Source organism: Saccopteryx bilineata, chromosome 1 (genome assembly GCF_036850765.1).
Source record: "Saccopteryx bilineata isolate mSacBil1 chromosome 1, mSacBil1_pri_phased_curated, whole genome shotgun sequence".
Classification (NCBI taxonomy): domain Eukaryota; kingdom Metazoa; phylum Chordata; class Mammalia; order Chiroptera; family Emballonuridae; genus Saccopteryx; species Saccopteryx bilineata.
Window position 1 is genome coordinate 30,421,109 of NC_089490.1, and position 23,958 is coordinate 30,445,066.

At 41.6% G+C, this 23,958-nt stretch overlaps 1 protein-coding gene and 1 non-coding gene across 2 annotated transcripts in view; one reads left to right on the forward strand and one right to left on the reverse strand.

The window, feature by feature from the left end:
* Positions 1 to 10,733: 10,733 nt before the first annotated feature.
* The window catches only part of KLHL31 (kelch like family member 31), a 48,006-nt gene continuing 34,781 nt past the window's right edge, over positions 10,734 to 23,958 (reverse strand). Inside the window, exon 4 of the mRNA XM_066252713.1 lies at positions 10,734 to 10,828. The gene's annotated coding sequence lies outside the window, so the exon portion shown is untranslated. The remainder of the gene's footprint in view (positions 10,829 to 23,958) is intronic.
* Positions 13,358 to 13,488, forward strand: LOC136321175 (small nucleolar RNA SNORA3/SNORA45 family). The gene has a single exon (XR_010728463.1). It is a non-coding gene; the product is annotated as a small nucleolar RNA SNORA3/SNORA45 family (small nucleolar RNA).

Genomic DNA, 23,958 nt, shown 5'->3' on the forward strand with positions numbered 1-23,958 from the left:
TCAGAGATGCTCAAGAAGCTGGTATCTTTGGTTGCCTTTGGTAGAGGAACTGAGTGGCTAGAGGTTGGAACTGGCAGAAAAAACAAACAAACCTTCTTACCTTTTGAAAGTACAGTGTTATAAAAAATTAAATAAAATTAAAAGTATATGTTCTACAGATGAAAATAATGTAGGTTTCAAGAACAGATAAAACAAGTTGTGGTGATAGAGGTCACAATACTATGACCTCTGTGGGGAGGCGCTGGGGAAGGGCAAGCGGCTGCCTTCCTGGAGGAGGAGGGCAGAGCTGTCCTCTGTCTTGAATTAATTAGATGGTGGTTACATAGGTAAATGCATGTGGAGAAATCCATCGGCTCCATATTCAACATTTGTGAACTTTACAATATGTACGGCACACCTCAATACGTTCTAACACATAGCTAATTTGAACAATGGGAAAGGAAATCGATATACCCCAGGAGGGTATGCGGATCCTGACCCCACCGGCAGTACTAATACCCGAGATGCACTGTGTTTCTTCCTATATGTGCGTACCTATGTACAAAATACTGTAAACGGAGCTGCCACCCAGGCGAACCGCTTTGCTTGTCTTATTCCTCACATCTTTGGAATGTTAAAACGGGCAAATTAACCTTTGGTCTGGGCCTAAAGCAGCACTGTATCCCAAACAACCGTGTGTTATGACTAGGACGGAGAATTCAAGACATTCTTTAGGATTAGCCTCAAGGTGTTACCTTATCTGCACCCACAGAAATCCCTTCCTTCTCTGTGTGATTGTTCCCTTCCCTCTCTCCTAAACGCCCCTTGCCTTCCTCCCTACCCAGAACATCGTTGGGATTCATGCCTGACTTTGTGCTGTCCTTTCCCTAATGGCTAATCTTCTGGATCTCAAATAAACACTTGTTGCCTCTCACTATGGCTTTTTATTTTTAAGTGAACACCTGGGATAAAGTTTAGTTTATAAATTACACACAGTTAGAGATGAACAATGACTAATAAAAATGGAACAATGATAACAATATACTATAATAGAAGTCACAGGACTGGCTTTGGGGGCATTATTAAGTAAGATTAAGGTTACTTGAACACAGGCACTGTGACACCATGACCTTCGGGGCGGGTAGTTATACAAAGGGATTGCTCATGGTCAGGGCCGGGAGGAGGGCATGGTGAGGAACAGTGTGAGATTTCATCATGTTATTCACAACAACATACAATTTAAAACATGAACTGCGTATTTCTGGAATTTTCCATTTAATATTTTCAGACTGTAGCTGACCACTGATAACTCAAGTGGAGGAAAGTGAAACCATATATACCGTTCACAAAAATTAGAGGGTATTTTCTCGCTTCATATTCATTTTGAAAATATCCCCGAATTTTTGTGAGCAGTCTATAACGGGGGGACTACTGTATACAGTGAAATACTAATATTCTATTGTATAAACTCCTTAGTCTTTTAAAAAACTTTTATTGGTTGATGTTAGCAAGAGAGACAGGAACATCAATCTATTCCTATATGTGCTCCAACCAGGGACCGAACTGGCAACCTCTATACTTTAGGACGATGCTCTAACCACCCAAGCTTCTGGCCAGCGCCAACTCTTTATAGCAGGGGTCCCCAAACTTTTTACACAGGGGGCCAGTTCACTGTCCCTCAGACCATTGGAGGGCCGGACTATAAAAAAAACTGTAAACAAATCCCTATGCACACTGCCGCGCTTTGCGGCGCTGCCACATACGGTACTCCAGGAGCATCCGCATCCTCTGCTCCTCTCACTGACCACCAATGAAAGAGGTGCCCCTTCCGGAAGTGCGGCGGCGGCCGGATAAATGGCCTCAGGGGGCCGCATGCGGCCCCGCGGGCTGTAGATTCGGGACCCCTGCCTTATAGTCTTAAAGTTTTAACTGTTTACCTTTATTTGGTTTTAAGTTTTTTAAAAAAGAGTTTGCATGTGAGAATGTGTGTGTATACATGTGAATATCAATGTAGAGGGAAGTTGTGGCCAATCTCTAGTGATTTTTATTATTTCTAATTAAAAATAACCCTTTGTTGACCTCTGTGGGAGAGAGAGAAACTTTACCCTTCCAAGTTCTTCTGGCTGGTCTAATAGTTAAATCTACGTGAGACAGATTAACAACAGAAAATAACCAAATTTACTTATGTACATAGGTATGAGGACCCCTGAACATGCAGGAGTCAGAAACCCCGCACACGCACAGGAGATCAGGGCCAGAGATTTACCATGATCTATACCTGGCATTCTGAGCTAAGAACGAAATCAAGTTCCCAGGGGCTCCAGGTGGGAAAAGGCCATTGCAGGATGATAAGAAGAGCAGATAGTAATTCGTTTTCTTTGCCATATACATGGGTCATAAAGTTTATCCCTGATCCTCGCTCATTATGGGCAAAGACCCTAATTTAAATTCTATGTAGTTGGGGATAAGGGGAGTGGTGAAGTGGCTCTTGAGCCCAAAGAATCTTGGTTGCCTTTAGCTTAAAGATAATCTGCATGCCCCAGAAGCGTATCTTGGGGTGACATGTTCTGACCCCCTGTGCCTCACTTTAGTGCCCAGTTACCATTCTATCTTTCTACCCTCATGCTGTGTGTGGGTGGGAGGGTGGGTGGATGTACCTGGAGTCATGACTAAGTATATTCCTAGGTCTGAACAGGGCAAGTCACATGCTTTTAAGAATCTGATATTGGACTTTGTTCCCATATCAAATGAATTTCTAAACATTAGCTCAGTGCAGCTTTGAGTAATGTCCAATAAGTCAGCAAGAGCTTACATGTGAGCATGTGAACCAATCCAAATTCCTTGTGAAAGGGAACTTTGATCTTGACCAGATCTCTGCCTGCTTCCGCCACGCAGTCTTTTATCTTTGCTTTTGGTGTAACAAGTACGTTTTCCTCACACTGAGTATGTTTTGCTAGCAACAGTGGTGAGTTGTGACAAGGAAACATGTTTGGAGCAATGTTTGGGTCATAGTGACATAATATCAGTAAGCAATGACAAAATACTATGATGTGCTGAGTCACTGTGATCTGGTGATTCTCTAATGAAAAGGATATGTGGAGAGTTTAGCTCTCTCTTTCTTTTGCTGAAGTAATTGTGGAGACACAGCCACACGATCACCTTTCAGTCACTAAAGCTCACATTTCAGGTGTTTCTCCCTCTTACAAAACAAAACAGCAAAGCACCTGGCAGGCCGGTCATGTCACTGGGGCAAGACGAGTTGGCCTGGCTGCCTCTGAGACTCTGAACTAGATTTGCCTGGGAACCTCAGGCAGGTGTGTGGAAGAGCTGGGCTTAATACTCAGGCATCAGGACACTGAGATTTAGGTTAATGAGCCAAGGAGAAGGAGAGAAAGGGAGAGGGGGGGGGGGCGGGAGAGAGACGGAGAGAGAGGGAGAGAGAGACAGAGAGATGGATAGAAAGAGAGGGAGAGAGAGGGAGAGAAAGAGAGGGAGAGAGACAGAGACAGAGAGAGGGGGAGAGGGAGGGAGGGAGAGAGGGAGAGAGAGAGAGGGAGAGAAATAGAGGGAGAGAGAGGGAGAGAGACAGAGAGACAGAAAGAGGGAGAGAGAGAGGGAGAGAGAGAGAGGGAGAGAGAGAGGGAGAGGAAAAGGGAGAGAGAGAGGGAGCGAGGGGGAGAGAGACAGAGAGACAGTTTTGTGTCTGTATGTATCTGTGTGTGTCTGTGTTTCTTATCCTCTCTGCTGGTTAAGAAACTTACTCAAGGTTGAACTCAGTAGAGTATTTCAAGTTGCTTTAGAGAGAAATTACAAACAAATAATCTTTAGGAGCCAGACAGCCTTTTGGAATGCCAATAACAGAGCTCCAATTTAGTTGAGGTAAAGCCCCTCTTGGTAATAACAGCAAGGTCCCCAGCAAGATTGGTTGTTGTGGTAGAAGTGGTGGTGACAAGGGGGATAGAAGAATCAGCTGAGATGGTCCTAGTGGCGACGGTGGAGTTAAAGTCATCGGGTAGCAGGATAATGCTGAGAATGTCAAGGAGCACCACGAGAGAGCCAGGATCCTCTCGGCGGAAAAGAGGGCTGGGATGCTGGGAGTTCCTGGAAGTCTAAAGGAGTCTCATGCCTCAGCAGAACAAATTTTCATTACCTTACATTTGTTACCCTTGTCATTTGAGTCATTAGGCACCAGACTTTGGTCGTCTGCCTGTTCCATTGGGTTGGAAGTTCCTTGAGTGAAGAGACTAAACTGAATTCATTTCTGTATCCCTAGTGTTTAGTAAAAGTTTTTTTGAATTAGTGAATAAATCCATCTACCATCTAATCTACCTTTTTTATTTTTTATTTATTTTTCTAGTGAGTGAGAAAGAGAAACACAGGGACAGACAGGAATGGAGAGAGACGAGAAGCATCAATTCGTAGTTGTGGCACCTTAGTTGTTCATTGGTTGCTGTCTCATATGTGCCTTGATGGGGTGGGGTGAGGGGCTGGAGGGGCTTGAGCCAAGCCACTGACCCCTTGCTCAAGCCAGTGAACATGGGGTCATGCTTATGATCCCATCCTCAAGCCAGCGACCTCGGGATTTTGAACCTGGGTCTTCAGCATCCCAGGCTAATGCTCTAGCCACTGTGCCACGGCTTGGTCAGGCTGAACACAGGGCTTTTTCTTAAACCCTTGGTGCTTTTCTTCTGACCTTGATCCAGTGGGCGATTTGCATACCCCTCTTTCATGCTTACTTAGCTGATTTAACATTGTTTTAAAAAAGAAATCCAAACCAAAAGCTTTCCCACTTTTGAGATAGCCTCTTCTTCCTGACATCTGTGACCCTGAGCTAAACTGCATGTTTTAACCTAGCTGGTGAATCAGTTAACGCTGACTTTATTTATTTCTTTATTTTAAAATTATTATTATTATTTCTTTAAGTGAGAGGAGGGAAGATAGTGAGACAGACTCCCATATGCTCTGAGACAGGATTCTACAAGGCAACTCTGTCTCGGGATACTGTTCAAGTACTGAGCTATTTTTAGCAACTGAGGCTGATGTGCTCAGACCAACTGAGCTATCCTGAGTGCCTGTGGCCACACTCAAACCAATCGAGCCACTGGCTGTGGGAGGAGAAGAGAGAGAGGAGGGGGAGAGGGAAAAGGGGAGACGCAGATAGTTACTTCTCCTGTGTACCCTGACCGGGAATGGAACCTGGGACATCCATTCGCAAGGCCAGTGCTGTATCCACTGAGCCGCCAACCAGGGCCAGTGCTGACTTTTCACTGTCAGACATGCTGTAAATCTTTCCGTTTTTGAGGCAAGCCCACAACTCTCTCGACAACACCCCATTCCCTGTCCACTCCTGGCTCCTCATCTTTATCCTACTCAGAAGTCTCATAACTCCACGTGGCTCCTTGGTTTTCTTTCTTTCTTTTTAGTTTTTTAATTTGTTTTTAATTTACTTACTTTAGAGAGAGAGGAAAGAAGGGAGAGGGGGGGAGAGAGAGAGGGAGGAACATAGATCTGCTCCTGTACGTGCCCCAACTGGGGATTTAACCAGCAACCTCTGCGGCTTGGGATGATGCTCCAACCAACCAAGCTATCTGGCCAGGGCTATTTAAAAAAAATTTTTTTTTAATTTATTGACTTTAGGAGAGAGGAAGGAAGGGAGAGAGAGAAAGAGAGAGAGAGAGAGAGAGAAAAGGAGAGAGGGCTCTTTTTTTTTTTTTTTTTTTTTTTACAGAGAGAGAGAGTGAGTCAGAGAGAGGGATAGACCGGGACAGACAGACAGGAACGGAGAGAGATGAGAAGCATCAATCATTAGTTTTCATTGCGCGTTGCAACACCTTAGTTGTTCATAGATTGCTCTCTCATATGTGCCTTGACTGTGGGCCTTCAGCAGACCGAGTAACCCCTTACTGGAGCCAGTGACCTTGGGTTCAAGCTGGTGGGATTTTGCTCAAACCAGATGAGCCCACGCCCAAGCTGGCGACCTCGGGGTCTTGAACCTGGGTCTTCTGCATCCCAGTCCGACGCTCTATCCACTGCGCCACCGCCTGGTCAGGCAGAGGGCTCTTGGTTGTAAAGAAATTTACATCTTCAAGGACAAATACCTTCTTAAACTTTTGCTACTCTAACAGCTCTCTTAGGGTTGCGGGAACAGTGTTTTACTTGTGTTATTCTAATTTCTCTGCATGTATACATCTTTACAAATATTCTCAAGCTTTTGTGTTTTCATGAATCCATATTGCTCCCTAAGAGTCTCTCTTCTATTTGGGTACTTTCCAGAATGTATAATATGGCCTTTCCTACACAGGGCACTACTTAAATGTGGGCTAAAGTGGATAACGATTAAAAATGTAATATTTACTCCTGCCAGCTGAGTAAATATTTAACTTACTTAATATGACTCTGTGACAATTGGCCCAGACAATGCCGTTTCCTGCTTCCAGGGAGCTAACCTGTTTCTGTTGCTAACTCGTTGCTGCTCTGGTCTTTCCCTACCTTGCTCAGAGGGAGAAGGCAGGGCTTACAAAGTAGAGCAGGGTATTGTTTTTATGCATTTTGTTACCTACTTACATGCCAACCTATCATAAAGTACTCACCAGGCTGAATGCTTGTAAAAGGGGTGATGAGGTTTATTTGGGAGAGATGGAACCCACAGAGCCTCTCCTGCCGAACTGCTGGGGTCAAAGTTCAGGTTTTCCTATATCCTAGCTATGTGATTTTGGGCAAGTTACTTAATTTCTCTGTTCTCCAGTTTCCTCTGCTCTAACATGGGGGTGATGACAATTGTATTGATCTCCTAGCATGGCTAGGAGGATTAAATGTATATAACAGAGTAAGCACTATGTAAGTACTAGCTCTAGCTACCTCAGCCACACTATGTTTACATTTGCCTTAAATCTTTGTATGTGCGTGTGGATTCAGATGCAACACATAAAGACTCATGAAACTGAGTTGTTAGGTTGGTTGATCGTTAAGGAATAGATTCTGGAAAGTTAGAATAACACACAGCAGGTTATATCTATGAAGGCAAAGCCAACTCCAGAAGGGGTTGAGTAAAGCAAAAACTAGTTCTTGGGCCCTGGCCGGTTGGCTCAGCGGTAGAGCGTCGGCCTAGCGTGCAGAGGACCCGGGTTCGATTCCCGGCCAGGGCACACAGGAGAAGCGCCCATTTGCTTCTCCACCCCTCCGCCGCGCCTTCCTCTCTGTCTCTCTCTTCCCCTCCCGCAGCCAAGGCTCCATTGGAGCAAAGATGGCCCGGGCGCTGGGAATGGCTCTGTGGCCTCTGCCTCAGGTGCTAGAGTGGCTCTGGTCGCAACATGGCAACCCCCAGGATGGGCAGAGCATCGCCCCCTGGTGGGCGTGCCAGGTGGATCCCGGTCGGGCGCATGCGGGAGTCTGTCTGACTGTCTCTCCCTGTTTCCAGCTTCAGAAAAATGCAAAAAAAAAAACAAAACAAAACAAAAAACCCAACAACAACCCCCCCCCCAAAAAAAAACTATCAATAGTTCTTATTCTACAAGTACTCTGCACTCTGCAAATTTGTTCATGTCAAGACAAAAAAAAAAAAAAAAAAAAAAAAAAAAGGCTGAGGAACCACTCCAGATTAGAGGAGGCTAAAGAGGCAGGACAACTAAATGCACCTGATAGTCCTGTGATGGTTTCCGGATTGCTATAAAAGATAATAGAAAAATTGGGAGATTTAGAATACAGACTGATACAATAATGACTATTGAATCAATGTTAAATTTCTAACTGTGATGACTATAATGTGATTGTGCAAGAAGATGTTCTTATTCTTGCAATGTGTGGATGTGTGTATGTACACATGGAGAGAGAGAGAGAGAAAAGAGAGAGATGAAGAAAGATCTAAAAAGTCAGTGTAAAAAAATGTTTACATTTGATTAATCTGCATTATACAGGCTTCTTTCTCCCATTTTCTTCCTTTCATGTATTTTTACAACTTTTCTATAAATTTGAAATTTTCAAAAAAATAAAAAGTGAAAAAAGAATAGTCCTGTAATTTGGAGATTCAGTTTTCCAATTCGAAATATGGATGAATTTTAATTTATGGTCTTTAGAAAGGATGACAATATTTTCTGACTTGCAAATTAGAAAATTTTGTTTGCAGAATCTCTTTTAATGTTTCTAATATAAAATCCTCTAAAGAGGATAAGTTAAGGGATGTTAATAAATATACTTCTTTTGAAAAGAATAAAAATATATGAGAAGAAATAAAAATCTAATAAACTACATTTATTGGTTAATAGTAGAGTTGAATTGTTATCCATCCATTTAAAGTCCATGGCATATTGATCCATTTGTATTGTTTGAAGAACTAGTTTGCTCATTTCTCCCAATCTTTTTGCAAAAAGCAGCATAATAGAATTAAATGATTATTCAAAATTCCAATTTATCTGAAGTTCTTAATATAAAAATATAAATGTTCTTAAAATTATGTAAGTTCTTGCCTGACCGGACGGTGGCGCAGTGGATAGAGCGTCAGACTGGGATGCGAAAAACCCAGGTTTGAGACCCTGAGGTTGCCAGCTTGAGCACGGGCTCATCTGGCTTGAGCAAAAGCTCACCAGCTTGAGCCCAAGGTCGCTGGCTCGAGCAAGGGGTTACTCGGTCTGCTGAAGGCCCGCAGTCAAGGCACATATGAGAAGGCAATCAAATGAACAATTAAGGTGTTGCAATGCGCAACGAAAAACTAATGATTGATGCTTCTCATCTCTTCGTTCCTGTCTGTCTGTCTCTGTCTATCCCTCTCTCTGACCCTCTCTCTGTCTCTGTAGAAAAAAATAAAAATAAAATAAAATAATATAATATAAGTTCTTAATATAAAAATACCCAGAGGTGAAAGGACAAAGTCATCTGCTTTCTTTAGTTTGCAAATATTTACATTCATAGAATAAAAATCTAGAAGTAAATTTTATCATCTGTGATAGTTTTTTTGTGTGTCGTGTTCAGCTATTAAGTTCTCTTTTAGATAAGCTTTTATAATGCAAAGTTTATTTAAAATTATATTACCAATCGCAGGGAATATTCAAAGCATGACAAGTTGGCTTCCTGTTTAAAATGGAATGTCTTCTAATACAAATGTTTCTAATTTTATATATACATCCATGATCTCATCCAGACACTGAAAAATGATGACTCTGCACAACTGTGACGCTTGAAGTGAAGGTTGAGTGACAGCAGATTTTGAGAGGAAACATCATTAAGTGAAAATCCCTGTCAGGAGCCGTCAAAGCTTTGCCCTGACACAGAAAATATTGCTCGAGGTTGAGAGAGGGTTCTTTCTACTTCCCGGTTCAGGACTCAAGACCAGTATCAGCCGGAAAACAGTGCAGCTGGTCTTTTGCTGTGAAGGTTAAAAAAAAAAAGGAGTGAACAATATAATAAAAAAAGAAAAGAAGAAGAAGAAAAATGATGAAGGAATAAAAGAAGCCAATGGAAGTAATATTAGTGTCAATCAAAACAAAATTTATTTGACGGGAAAACAAGGATCACTTTATATTGATAAAATATGTAATCCACAATGAAGATATAAAATTCATGAACCATTATATAATAGTAATGTAGACTTAACTAAGGAAAACAGTTTCTGAAAAATCAAGGAGAAATGGACAGAAATATAATTGTTGTAAGAGGCATTAACATATCTTTCTCAAGATTTGGTGGATACTGAAAAATGAAGACTGATTCAGTAGATAAATATGACACTTTAATCTTACAAGCAGACACTACACCTTTTCCAAGCACCCAAGAACCATTTGCAGCAACTCATCATATATGAGGACACAAAGGGAGTTTTACTATATGATAAAAATGAGAAAATGTAGAAGCCACATTTATATGATCATAACTAGCATATACTAAGAAAAGTTTAAACAAACAATCGATCCATCAATCATCTAACAATTTCCAAAATAAGGTCTTAGAATATTTATGTTTTTGAAACTTCAAACGTCATTTATAATCTAGAGGAGGATATTCATTGCAACTCTGTTCGTAACAGCAAGATCCTGGAAATAACCCAACAGGGGCCCTCTGACACCCATCAGTGGATAATTTTACAGCTGTAAATGAGGAATGTGTCTCTATAGGCTGTTACCTCTATACACTGTGCAGGATGCATTATTACCTAAAAAGACCAGATAGAGGACAATATGTAATATGCTTCCATTTATTCAATAAAGGTGGTGGGATATGAATATATTGATATAAAGCACAACAATGAAAGAAGAGCATCATTTAAAAAACTGAAAAAATATTTAAAAATTGGTTAACTATGTTGAGAAGAGGGGGGGAGGAAATATGGATAAAAATTATACTTTCTGATTAGACCTTGTTGTGTAAATTGGACTTTGAAACCGTGTAAAGATTTTATGTAATCATAAAAAACAAATTAAAATTTTAAAATAATTCTTAAAGCTTTGGAGCATTGTCCCTGATACACCAAGGTTGTGGGTTCAATCTCTGGTTAGGGCATATACAAAAATCAACCAATAAAAGAATAAATAAGGGAAACAGCAATCAATGTTTCTTTCTCTCTCTCCCTCTTTCTTGCTCTCTCTTTCTCTAAAGTTAACAAAAAAAAAATTATAAAAATAATTTCTAAAAACAGAAAGCAAAATCAAGAGTGTATATGAGTCAGTGGCTGAACTACAGAGAGAAGAATTATTTCTACTTTAAAAAAACAGTAATTTAACCTGACCTGCGGTGGCGCCGTGGGTAAAAGCGTCGACCTGGAACACTGAGGTCGCTGGTTCGAAGTCCCGGGCTTCCCTGGTCAAGGTACATATGGGAGTTGATGCTTTCTGCTCCTCCCTCCCTTCTCTCTCTCTCCTCTCTAAAATGAATAAATAAAATATTTAAAAAAAAAAACACAGTAATTTAATGTATAAAACAATGGAATATAACCTAAGAAGAAAAAGAATTGGAAATATACTTTAAGTGACTTTCAATTATCATGCTGCTCATAATAATATTAGCACTGCTATTCTGAAACTATGGTATATGATATAGAATATGGCAAATAAATAATTATGTTTTTATATTATTAAAAATCAAGGTGTTAGAATGTGAAAAAAAGATACAAAACCAAAGAGGTGCAAACCCTATAATCCCAAACTTGAATTAAAAACATCAGTATGAGCTCAGAATATATTTCTCTTAAAAAACAAACAAATAACACCACCACCAAACGTGTTTCTTAGCTTTACCCATCAACAAGGCCTAGAGACATGACCAGCCTAGTAGCAATGCACTCCACAGCACTCAGACTGTGGTCTCTAACGCTGTTTCCTATTTCAACGAACCTAGATTCTTGAGGAAACAGCCAATTTCAAGATTGGGACAGGGAAAGTTCGAGAAGGTCCTGGAACATACTGTTAAACAACGAAGCAAGAACTTTTCAATGACCCCCAAAGTAGTGACAAAAAGGACTCAGAAGCCAGTTTGAATGGGTTTATCAGTGGCCAAAGATAGAAAAAATTGAGCAATAGATTGAAAGAGCAGATATGTTTAAATCTATGAGTTCATAGGACATAAAGAACTTGCAGTAACCCATGCAGGGCTGTGAGAACGGGCACATGCCAGGACCAGATCAAGCATTCATCCTACCTTTCTTGTACTAAGAGTATCTCAGAGTAACCATCATCACCTATTTATTTGAGGAAGGGAATTTTTCCATCGTAGAAGTATTCCTGCTAATAAATGAATAATGAACAAGAAGCAGAACACTTGAACACTAATGAAATAATGGACTTTAGTTAAATCTCTAACATCACGCAGAGAGAGACAGTTGGACATTATCCGCTAATGAAAAGTCCTGTCACTGTCATCAATGATGTCTTTTTGCTAAAATAGCCGAATTGTTCAGAGATCAAGTCTATAACAAACTATCCATCAGGGGGTGAGCGCACAGGAAATGCAAGGGACTGCAAATGTATTAAGAGACACTATGCGGCTGCAATCAGCAAAATCCGGAATGTTGGCAACTCTACAGGACAAAGGTGACCCCGTTTCTTCACCGTATAAATGGCAAAGAGGGACAGGAAGGAGTGTATGTAGCAGATGCCATTGGTGCCCACCCCTATCTTCTGTGCTTTCATTGTGGTTAGCCTGACTTCCAGTTGCCAGTAGCTGCCCCTCTGTGCCTAGGAGCTTTCTTTCCATGGACCATGGAAGGCTGCTCTGCTCACTGAAGGAGGTTGGAAGGACAGAAGAGCCAGGCAATTAGTGCTGCAAAAGTATTCCTTAATCAGTGGCTAATAAAGTGGATGAATAAATACCCAGCTTCTTCAACTTATGAGGGGTTAATTCTGAGGGGTGTGTGTGTGTGTATGTGTGTGTGTTTACACTTTCCCCCTGAAAGGATTAATTTCACTTACCCACTCATCAATGGTTTTAAAATTTAATATGCATTCCGTATATATTTTTGCCCAAACACTGGAACTTTGGGGATAGTTGATAATTCAGTGGTACAGAATATGGGACAGAATAGTTAAAAGTAAAATTTAGAAAATCTAAGATTGTGAGTGCTCAATCTACTTAATAGCTATGTGTGTCTGGAATTTGCAAGGTGACTGCTTTTGTTGGGAATAAAACCACGCAGCTGGTAAAACTAAAGCTTTATGTGAGAAACCCCTTTTTTAATGTTTATTTTATTGATTTTAGAGAGAGAGAGGAAGGGAGAGAGAGAAAGGGACATTAATCTGTTCCTGTATATGCCCTAACCTGGGATCAAACCCACAAACTCTGTACTTCCAGACAAAGCTCTAACCAACCAAACTATCTGGCCAAGGCTTGGAAAAATCTTTTAAATACAAAAATAGTTTGTTTATTAAGTGGAGGGTTAGGATATGTGTGAAGTCTTAGAAGCCTTTAAACAGAAACTTGCAAGCAATGTTCCATCTTAAAAATATATAGGTTCAAATGTATCTCTGTATCAGTCACTCAAAACAAAAAATCTTCTCACTTATCAGGAGTTCACATTATTGGGGAGATTTGCTTTCTTGAATGATTTTCTGATCATGTGACAGTCTCTGTTTTCAAATGATCGGGTAGAAAAATAGTAATTCAGCTTTACAATAAGATTTGATTTTGATTCTAAGAAGACTCACTAGAAAACTCTGAGATATACACTAAAATACTTTCAGAATGTCCTTCAAATAAAAGAAGTTTAAACTGGATACAGTAAAAAATGAAATATAATTATAAAAAGTCAAACTAGCCTGACCAGGTGGTAGCGCAGTGAATCAAGCATCGGACTGGGATGCGGAGGAATCAGGTTCGAAACCCCAAGGTTGCCGGCTCAAGCCTGGGGTCACTGGCTCAGCTGTAGCCCCCTGGTCAAGGCACATATGAGAAAGCAATCATCGAGGCTAGAGTCACGCTTGGGTATCAACTATGGCCTTAGTGTGCTAGAGTCCTCGAAGAGTGACCACTGACCTTATTCACTGACTGTGGCCCCCTATGGCATAGCCAGTCACCAGGCTAGTGACATGTAAAAAAAAAAAAGAGAGAAAGCAATCAATGAACAACTAAGGTGCCGCAACAAAGAATTGAAGCTTCTCATCTTTCTCTCTTCTTGTCTGTCTGTCCCGATCTGTCCCTCTGACTCTTTGTGGAAAAAAAAAAAAAAGCCAAACTATTTTTTCCTTACCGAGTTAAAAAGTTGGTACCAAAGTGACTCAATAGCTTCCTATAGAACACAATTGATTTTTTGTTGGGTTCTCTTTCATGTACTTATCTTTGTTTTACACCTACATGTATCTTATATTATCAAGCTATATTTTATAAAACCTTCTAAGTGGGGATAACAAATTAACTAATGAGTTAAATTAAAAACCTACAACAAACTAAAGATTGACAATAATGTGCACGTGTATTGCTACCATCACGTGAACAATCATGGACTTCATTTTCCAAGATACTTCAGAGAATGAAATTCCCAGCCACAGCACCAGCTAAATTCATTCAAATTCCCTAACTGGATATGGCTGTTTAGCCTGTATGAGTAAAGCTTCATAAATTTGCTATTTTGAGGGATTAAAAATTATCGAATGAATAAAATTAATTTTAATGAATGATGGATTTAAAGTTTTTGCTACCAAAGAGTCAAATGGCTTTATTATTAAAGCTCTACAAAAAGTAATTTAATTCCCTTAACATGTTAAAAGATATTTTAGTTCACCCAAAGAACTCTGAATTGGCCAACCATTTAATAACCAGAATGACTTTAAACTGTCTTTCAACTCAGTATATTAAAAGTCAGCTAAGACAGTAGTTAATTCTTTTTATTTTCATTTTTTAATTAATTGAATTTGTTGCGATGACATCGGTTCACAAAACCATACAGGTTTAAGTGTACAACTCAGTAACACGCCATCTGCACTCTGCGTTGCGTGCCCATCGTCCCAAGCAAAGTCTTTTTCATCCCCATTTTCCCCACCTTTGCCCACCTCCACCTTCACCTCTTTCCCCAGTCTCTTCCCCTGCCTTGCCTCTGACAGCTGTCCATCTGTTTCATGTGGCCACGCCTCTGTTTCTATATATTTTCTTCATTAGTTTACTGGGTTCATGAGACTCAACATAGAAGCGAGATCACATGGTGTTTGTCCTTCTCTCACTGGCTTATTTCACTTAGCATATTCATCTCCAGGTGTCTCCATGCTAAATTCACCAAACTGTAATGCCCATTGTCTCACACATCTTTCTTTCACAATACAATTGTGTCTGTAGAATTTCAACTTTGACCTCTATGCAGAATTTTGTGGAGTTCTACGGCTCACCTTCCTCAGCCTTTCTGCTGAATGGCTTCCTGAACCTCCTCTGAGGATCTAGGTCCACAGTCGGTGCAGTCGGACGGGAGGGCGCAGAAGTCCCCCCTGAGCGGAAGTCCTCTATCTCCCCCCCTCTTCTCACTGCCTGGAAAACTTAAGTCCCATACGCTTTTGGACACCTGTACCGTAACTCTAAGGACACGGTACTTTGTTCCCTTGGGGAGGTGGTGGAGAAGTCCAGGATCCTCACAGTGTACTGTGTAGAGCCTTCCACGTGCCTGTTCCTAGCCCGGTACCTGGTAATCGTTGTCTCATCGGATATTGTCAACAGCCCTACTAGGGAAGAAATACACCGTTTTATACATTAGGAAACCAAGGCCCAGAGAAGGCACTGGGCTACTTAGCTGTGTGCTGTCAGTTTGTCTAATCCAAAGCCTTTTTCTGCACAACAAACAGTATGAACCTGATGGCAGAAAGCAGGGCCTTGAGGAAATGGGCCATCGACCACTGTGTGTTGACCAGACCTTAGGTAGCAGGGCCATGAAGTCACTGTGGGTGCCTGGCAGTAGAAGTCAGGAAAGTCACCCCAATAAAGTGGGATATGGGACAGTGAAAGGAGCTGGGGAAAGTTATTTTTTTTCAAACTTCACCTTTTCCCCTTACCACTAGACCAAGTGGAGCTTGGTTTATAGCAGAAATGAGGGTGCCAGACTGGTCTATAGAGCGGAGATGTGTTTGTTGAAAAGCCCAGGAGGTATTAATCTCATGGAACAGTCTTCTTCTAAATCCAGGGTCTTTTCTTCTATGTGCTTTGTTGAATGGAGCATGTTTGGGAATATATTTGCCACAATTCTCTGTGCTTGATTTCATTTTTCTTCTCCTTGTTATATAATGTCTCTTTTTCCTCTGTCCTATCCAAAGATACTAGTCAAAGAAGTCAAACAAAATACCCCCTCTTATCCAGAGTTACAATGTTCCAATGTGGGGAGATGGCTCTGTTAGGGAGGAGAGTGTAAGATCCGTTATAGTAAGATGAGACGGCCCAGCAGTGATTCCTGAGCCGAGGAATCACTAAGTCTCCCTGCCCCTCATGCCTGCCCCAAGGGGCTGTGCTCTGACGGTCAGAAGAGAGAAGGTAGATGATGGGCCTCTCAAAGCTTTTTACTGGTCTCCACGTATCCTTTCACTGAGTGCCAATGCAGCATGATCCGGACAAAGATCATTTGTTTGCAAGGACTGAAACTAGCTCCAGTAAAGGGGAGTTATTGGAAGGATGTGAGTAGATGTCCTGGAATACCTTTGGAGGGAGTATGTCTATACCTCCTGGGAACTCTCCCTCTCTCTCAGTGTCTCCCAGGCAGAGGTTACAATGACTCTGTGCTAGTTCCTAGGACTGTTGCAGTAACGCTCATCTAGCGAGTACAGGGCCGTAACAGCTACTCAACAGCTCAAGTTTATTTTAAAAGATGGAGTTCCTTTCAGCCAAGGTGTTGCAAGTTGTTTCAAGGGACACTGTAAAATGCTTGCAATAAAAGTCAAGTTAATTCACATTCATTAAAAAAAATGAACCCATGCTTTATAATGTTTTGCATGTAAGTGCAGGAGTGGAGGCAGTCATATTAGGACTTGAGACGTAGATAATGATAGGGCATCAGAATTCCAAAGAGGTTGGGCATCATTTTTGGGGGTAGTCAAATAATTTGTTTCTCCACACGCAGGTGTCTTCATGCCAGCATATTTCATAATTCGTTCTCCTCTGTTCCCTCCTTTATATTCCTCCCCCATTTTATACGCAGTTTAATGAGGGGAATGTAGTGTGTAAGGTTATTTCTGTTTCAATCAAATAGTTCCGCCTGACCCACATGGTGACTTGTAAGGGCTGGGTGTGCTGTTCTGGTTCTTATCGTGTGTATACTCATCATCTTGTATCAAATATGTGACCAGAGGTCAGAGTCCAGAATGTCAGGCTCAGATGTGAACTGGTGGGTTGTAAATAGCTTCATAAAGAGCACTAGAGTGAGAGACTAAGATTGAGGAAACGAAAAGCAAATTTGTTTTCACTGAAAAGAAAAACATAAAAAGACTATTATTCAAAGGGATAGATAATGGAAAGACCTCGCAGGGGTCTTGGTTCTCTGATAAATGGCAGGCTGGTCACTTCTATTGCAAAGACTCTGGTCCTACTGTCCATACTATGGTTGTAAGTTACAGAAGGTAGGACTTGATGAGCCAGCCATACATCCCAGGTGCTTGTTCAAGGGGCCACTGCAAGTACTAGGATGGTCAGTGCTTTGGTCGGATGAGACTAAAACGTTCAAGGACACAGATATGAAAGAAATCTTCTTCCTTCCTGGAGAGGACGATGAATAGATGACAACATGCATTTGCGTGAATCCCTCCATCTAGGCTTGGAGGGAGGTCATATAACCTGGCAGGTGAGTGGGAGGTTTCATTAGTCCTAAGTGTCCTTCTAGGGCTCTGCGTCCAGAGCCTTTTAGTTTTAAGGCAAAAGCAGGCCCAATATCTCCAGTCCATTTGGGGATGACCCCAGAGAATGAGGTAAGGGAGAGAAAGATACCACCCTGAAGGATTCCCTATGACCCCATTAGTGTCTCAACTATTTGGTCTAACACTGTAACGTAGTGTTCTTTTAACCTAAGATTGAATGATTAATTGACTAATAAATTGATTAATTGATGGGCATTGAGGATCTAAACATGAAATGTATATAATCATTAATCTTCAGGAGCTCATAGTTGAATGGGGAATACAGATAAATATTTATGATGTTGCATAATAAGCTCAACAATAAAGCAAGTACCTGTATAAGGAATCTTCTGGATTTTGCATCAAACAAACAATCTCTGGGTGCCCTTTACCTGCAGGCCAGTATGGGCCCAACTCCAGTTATTCTAAATGAGACCTGACTCTAAGGATCACAGTGATCTCATACCTGGAATCATGCCCACTGTCTTAATTTCTTAGTGGCTATAAAATTATTGGACTGATCTCTACAGGCCCATTCATTGTTATTAACCACACATTGCTGCTTCTGGAGCAGACATCTGACAGGTCGTGTCAGGAACAGTACGGCATGTGTTTGTTCCAAATGATCTTTGAAAGAGGCCCATTCCCAGTCCGGCTGTTGCTGGGGACTGGCATCTTTGCTGGTTTCTATCACACTCCCTGTAGCCCTGTCTCCCAAGGCCAGTTGGTTGAAGAGCAAGAAACCACTAACAGAGAAACCTGAAGCTCAGGAAATCAGCAGTAAACAGTGAGCACATCATAACCACGGAAAATTTAGTAGCACATTAAAATAGATGATCCTTGCTATGAGTTGTGCTGGATGAATATGCTGTCTGTCATGGTTAGCAATTCTTTCCATGCTAGTATTTGGGAAAAAATAATTCTCCCAAATAGGTCAGGCTGCTTCTGTTTTAGACAAAGCTTGTAAAAGTCCAAGGATCACCTATTGTTGGTCAAACTGAATTTTGGAGGATTAAAAATAAAACAAGAGCCTGACCTGTGGTGGCGCAGTGGATAAAGCACTGACCTGGAACGCTGAGGTCGCTAGTTCAAAACCCTGGGCTTGCCTGGTCAAGGCACATATGAGAAGAATATGAGTTGATGCTTCTCATTTTCCACCCTATCTTTCTCTCTCTCTCTCTCTCTCTCTCTCTCTCTCTCTCTCTCCCTCTCTCTCTCTCTCCTTTCTCTAAAAATCAATAATAAAAATCTTAAAATAAATAAGAAAAATAAATACAAGTATACTTACCATCTCATTCTACCTAACAGGCAAATTTCTCAAGCCTTTCCTCTTCATCTGAAAGCAGTAATTGAGAAATATTCAGGCCCTGGCCAGTGGCACAGTGGATATAGAGTTGGCTAGCATATGGATATCCCAGGTTGAATTCCTGGTCAGGGCACCCAGGAGAAGTGATCATCTGCTTCTGCTCCTCCCTCTCCCCCTTCTCTTCCTCTTTCCCTCCCACAGCCAGTGGCCCAATTTGTTTAAGCATTGCCCTGGGTGCTGAGGATAGCTTTGTTGGAGCATATCAGCCTCAGGCACTAAAAATAGCTCAGTACTTGAGCATTGGCCCCACTGGTTGGGGGTACATGCAGGAGCCTGCCTCACTATCTTCCTCCTCTCACCTAGAAAAAAAGGGAGATAAATATTTAAGTCATACTAGATAAAACTAGAGTTTTACCAACCTGAAGATGAAACCTATTCTTAAAAATGCCTAAGCAGGTGATGGTACAATAGATAGACCATCAGACTGTGATACAGAGAATGCAGGTTTGAAACCCCAAGGTTGCCAACTTGAGCATGGGCTCACCATTTTGAGTGTGGGGTTGTTGGCTTGAGCATGGGATCATAGACATGATTCCATGGTTGCTGGATTGAGCCCAAAGATCGTTGGGCTTGAAGCCCAAGGTTACTGGCTTGAGCTCAAGGTCGCTGGCTTGAGCAAGGGGTACTCGTTCGGCTGTAGCCCCCTGGTCAAGGCACATATGGGAAAGTAGTCAACTAAGGAAGAACTGATGCTTCTCATCCCTCTCCCTTCCTGTCTGTCTGTCCCTGTCTGTCCCTCTCTCTGTCTCTCTGTGACAAAAAAGAAAAGAAAATAGATATCCAGTTCCAGAAGCTTTCTGAACATTATAGCACTGAAGAAACTATAATCATTGGTTTAGACCTTGCTAAAATAATAGCTTCCATACATTGGGTGTTTATTATCAGCAGGTACTCTTCTAAGTGGCTGCATATTTGCTAATTGACTTATTTTCTTAAGACACAAAGGATTATCAGATCCTTCTGTTTCTATTATGTTCTAAGATGAAGCTGTCATGGAAAAAACAGGTTCAGCCAAAAGGGAACAGCCAACATACATCCTAGAAGTCCCCGTGGCTTAGTGGTAGAGACGGGGCATTGCGCCCTTAGGGAAAAAATGATGAGGTCAGAACAGACTGGAACGGATCAGGTCTGGCACTTTTGCCACAGAGCCTAGATTATTCAAAGGTGATCTGATGGGAAGCCAGCCAGACAGTTTAACGGAGGCACTCATCCATGGGGGCGGGGGCTGGAAGGGCAGATCGAGTTGAGAATATGGGCGCAGCAGATTAGGGCAGGAGGCATGGGAAGGTGTGCAGAGGCCTGCAGAGGCCTTAGCCCCTCAGGGGAAAAGGCAGGCGCTTTTTGTAGAGCCCCGGTGTCTGGGGTTCTCGGGGGAACTCTGTGAAGAGGTCTCCAGCAGTGTTCGGGTGTCTTCTTCGGTGCTTTAGTGACTCAGGCAAAGAAGGGGACAAGGTACAATGATAACAATAGCAGTCATCTCCAATTTCAGGATTTTATCTTTGCTTCAGGCCTAAGGATATACTGGACTGTGATTCAGTCTTTTACCTTAGTTCTGGGATTCTGATTCCTTTTTAAAAAGTTATTTAGCTATTTTAGAGAGAAAGAAAAGGAGAGAAACAGAGAGAGACATAAATATTGTTCTGTTCCTGTACGTGCCCTGACCAGGGATAGAACTCACAACCTTTGCACATCAGGATGATGTTCTAACCAACCAAGCTAATAGTACTATGTGACATCCCTATTCTTATGATTACTAGGAGTTTGCCGTTGTTTAAACCCTATCCTGGTTTGTATCAATAGATGCTAACGACAAGCTTTACCCCTAAGCTCATAGAAATTGTCAAATAAACGGCTTCACTGCAAGTTGCTGCTTATAATTCATGTGTAGGGTGTTTGGTGTCTAGTGGCATTCTTTTGTTTCTAAACCCCTAAATCCAAATAAAGGTTGGGCAAACGTTTTCTGTTAAGGGCCAGATGGTAAATATTTTGAGCTTAGCTGGCAGCACTCATTTCTGCCATGGTAGTGGGAGGCGGTGATAGACAATTAAAACATAGCTGTGTCTGTGTTCCAGTAAAACCTTATCCACAAATCAGGGAGCAATCAGATTTGGCATGTGGGCCATGGTTGCAGACCCATGGTATAAATAAATGAACAGATAAGTTTCATGATTTCCATGAGCAATTTTTTGTTTTTAATTGTCTCTTCCTAAAGGATAGGGAGGGGAGAGGCCATTTTGCCTGCACAGACCTGAAAATCATTGTCACTTCCTTCTGCCTCGCATTTGTAACTTTGGAAGCTAACAGCCTTAACCCAAACTACCTGCCTTCTTTTAAGACACAGAAGAGTTGGAATGTGTTGTTTCAAGTTTTCTTTAAAGAGGGGGACCCCCATTTGCTGTTTTTCCCTCCCATCTAGTGAAGTTTTTTTGCACGTAGTCAGCTTCTGGTAAGAAGAGTTGAGTATCTTCCCTTCGATGGCCTGTGTTCTTTCTTTCTTCATTGCAACAATGATCAGCTAAACTGCTTTTGTAGTTTTTCCTTCTCCAGTTTGACTTACCTATATAAAGAGTTAATAGATATAGAGACAAAGGCAAATCCCTTTCTCCTAAAAACTCTGAAAAACACCTAAACGGAACTTGAGTGAAATGTGACTCGCTACTCAAAGAATCAAGTCCAAAGGTTCAACATGTTTGTTGTACCTTATCTATGGAATGAAGATGTTCAGACCGATGGGCAGAACTTTATTAACTCTAAATTTTTTTTCCAGCAATTAGCCAATTCACCACCTGTCATTGGCTGAATTGTGGCCTCCCAAAAGATATGTTGAAATCCTACCTCCCAGTACCTGTGAATGTCACATTTGGAAATAGGCTTTTGGTGTATGTAATCAAGTAAAATCAAGTCATTAAGGTAGGCCCTAATTTAATATGACTCAGGTTTGTAAAAGAGGGAAATTTGGATACAAATACACATAGAGGAGAATGCCATGTGAAAACACAGACACACAGAGAGACAGTCACTGATTGGAGTGGTGTAGCTACAAGCCAAGAAACACCAAGGATGGCTGCTAACTTCCAGAAGCTAGGTGACAAGCATGGAACAGGCTCTCCCTCAGGACCCCCTGGAAGGAACCAGTTTTGCTAGCACCTTGATTTTGGACTTCCAGTTCCAGAAGTGTGAAAGAATACATTTCTATTGTGCCAAGCCACCCTTTTTGTGGCCATTCGTTATGGCAGTCCTAGAAAACTAATATACCAGCGTAGGGCTGACATAAAATAACAGCCCAGATTCTGTAGAGCTCCCCTCTCTCTGCTCATGTTTGTTAAGCACCTTCCTCTTTTCCTTAGATACCTCAATAATGGAATAAACTCAACAATCCCGTCGTCATACGCAGAGGCTAGCTGCTGGTTTTATTTTGGATTATCTTTCAGATAATCTGGGACTCAAACTCAAATGGAAGTGATCATTTTCAGGCTTTCCCTTGCTTTGTTATGTGACTTCAGAGCCGATGCCAAGGGCAGTTTGGCCAAGTGTCAGCAACTGATAATATGACTGAAAAACTTGATATGTCAGCTGTTGTTCTACTGTATTAGCTTCTCTGGGTTCTATGAACTCATGAAATATAACAAAGCACTGCATTGTCCGGACGCTTCTGAATATATGGCTAGTGTTCACACAACTGCTTTTGTCTTAGTCTGTGCCTGCCAAAGGGTAATTCTCTGGTGTCTTTGTTCTCCTGTAGAGCTTTCCCCTCTAATTTGATCTGTGCTTGATGACATGGTTGAAGAGAACACCCAGTACCTGGTGGAGCAGACTTGCCCAGCACTGCGAAAGTCATTCTGCAATGCTCCACGGTTACAATGGGCCCACTGTACAGTCAGAGGAAGGAAATCTCCCAGGAAGAAGAGGAAGAATAGCTAACATTTATTATGTGACTCTTATGGGCAAACACTCCTTTAGGTGCTTGACAGATGACTCTGTTCTCACAAGGACTGTCCCTTTGAGACAGGCGCCACTGCTGTCCTCACTTTACAGCTAAGGAACCGGAATGACTGCTGTAAGTAAAACTTGCCTGAGGTCACAAGGCAGGTGAGGGTCAGGGCTAAGGTTATGAAGCCAGGTGGTCCGTCTGCAAAGTCTTTACTTTAATCATGACTCTGTTGGCTTTCTGCCTGCGAAACACCGCCATCTTGGATCTAAAGGTTGTAATATCTTTCTCACTGAAAGAAAACCAGTGTTTTTCACACCCTTTTCAGCAAATGCAAAAGCTGGCTCTGTGTACTTGCCCAAGGTTGCCGGACCACCTTTGCCAGAAGGGGACAGAATTAGGATGGTCTCTGGAGTCCAGCTCTGGGAATTTTTGATTGAAATTTGTTATAGAGCTTTGAAGTTTTGAATGATCAAAGCCATGTGGGTACCATTTTTAACCTATTTTATTTTCTCCGAATAGGCCCACTCACTAAAAATATCACATCTTCCTAAAAACTGTTTTATTTTTTATAGTGCCATTATATAATAAAATGAGTGATAGTGGCAGTTTGTAGGTCTTCTGTCATACTTACAGAACATACATTTTGGGGGGAGGATGTTAGAGACCCAGGAAAGAAAGGGCTAGAGCCCAACACTTGTTCTGGGAGCTCCTCAGGTCAGCAGCTCCTACAGGTGAGGTGGTCAAGAGCAGAAGGGATAAAGGATGGGCCAGAACTGCTCCTAGGGCAGGGGTTCAACCCCGTCACCCTCAATACCTCCAGTCTAACAAAAAACATTCAAAACTCCCTTAACTATCTTAAAATGATTTTCACAGATAATAGAACCCAAATATACACACAATTAAAAATATAACGCCCCAACCGAAACATAAAGAAAAAATGAAAGAGTAAATGGAAATTATGTAGTTTGATATTACTGATCCCGGCCAACTACAGTTAAAATCCTATGATGAGTCAAATGCTTGCAGCCGTATGTGCACTGCACAAATGTGACGTCTGGAAGCACGGAATGATACAAGACTGTGTGTGACTCACACATCATGAGTGGCCTTAACACAAAAGAGGTGTTTTCTCTAGTGAGAAATAAACTAAAGTTATTAGCGAAACAATGTATAATCTTCCCCCGATGAGAAAAAAAGTCAACAAAGCAACATACATTTCCCCTTTTATTTTAGCATCATAACTGGAATATTCAGTGTTGGGCAGATAAAATATATTATGCTCACTTTGTTAAAGATGGCGCTGCCCACGTGGAAGCCTGTTGCCCAGGTGATATTAGTTGCCCTTCTTACTTGGGATGGGCGTGATTATATTAATGTGTGTTGAGGGCGGGCTGTGGGCAGGCAGGATC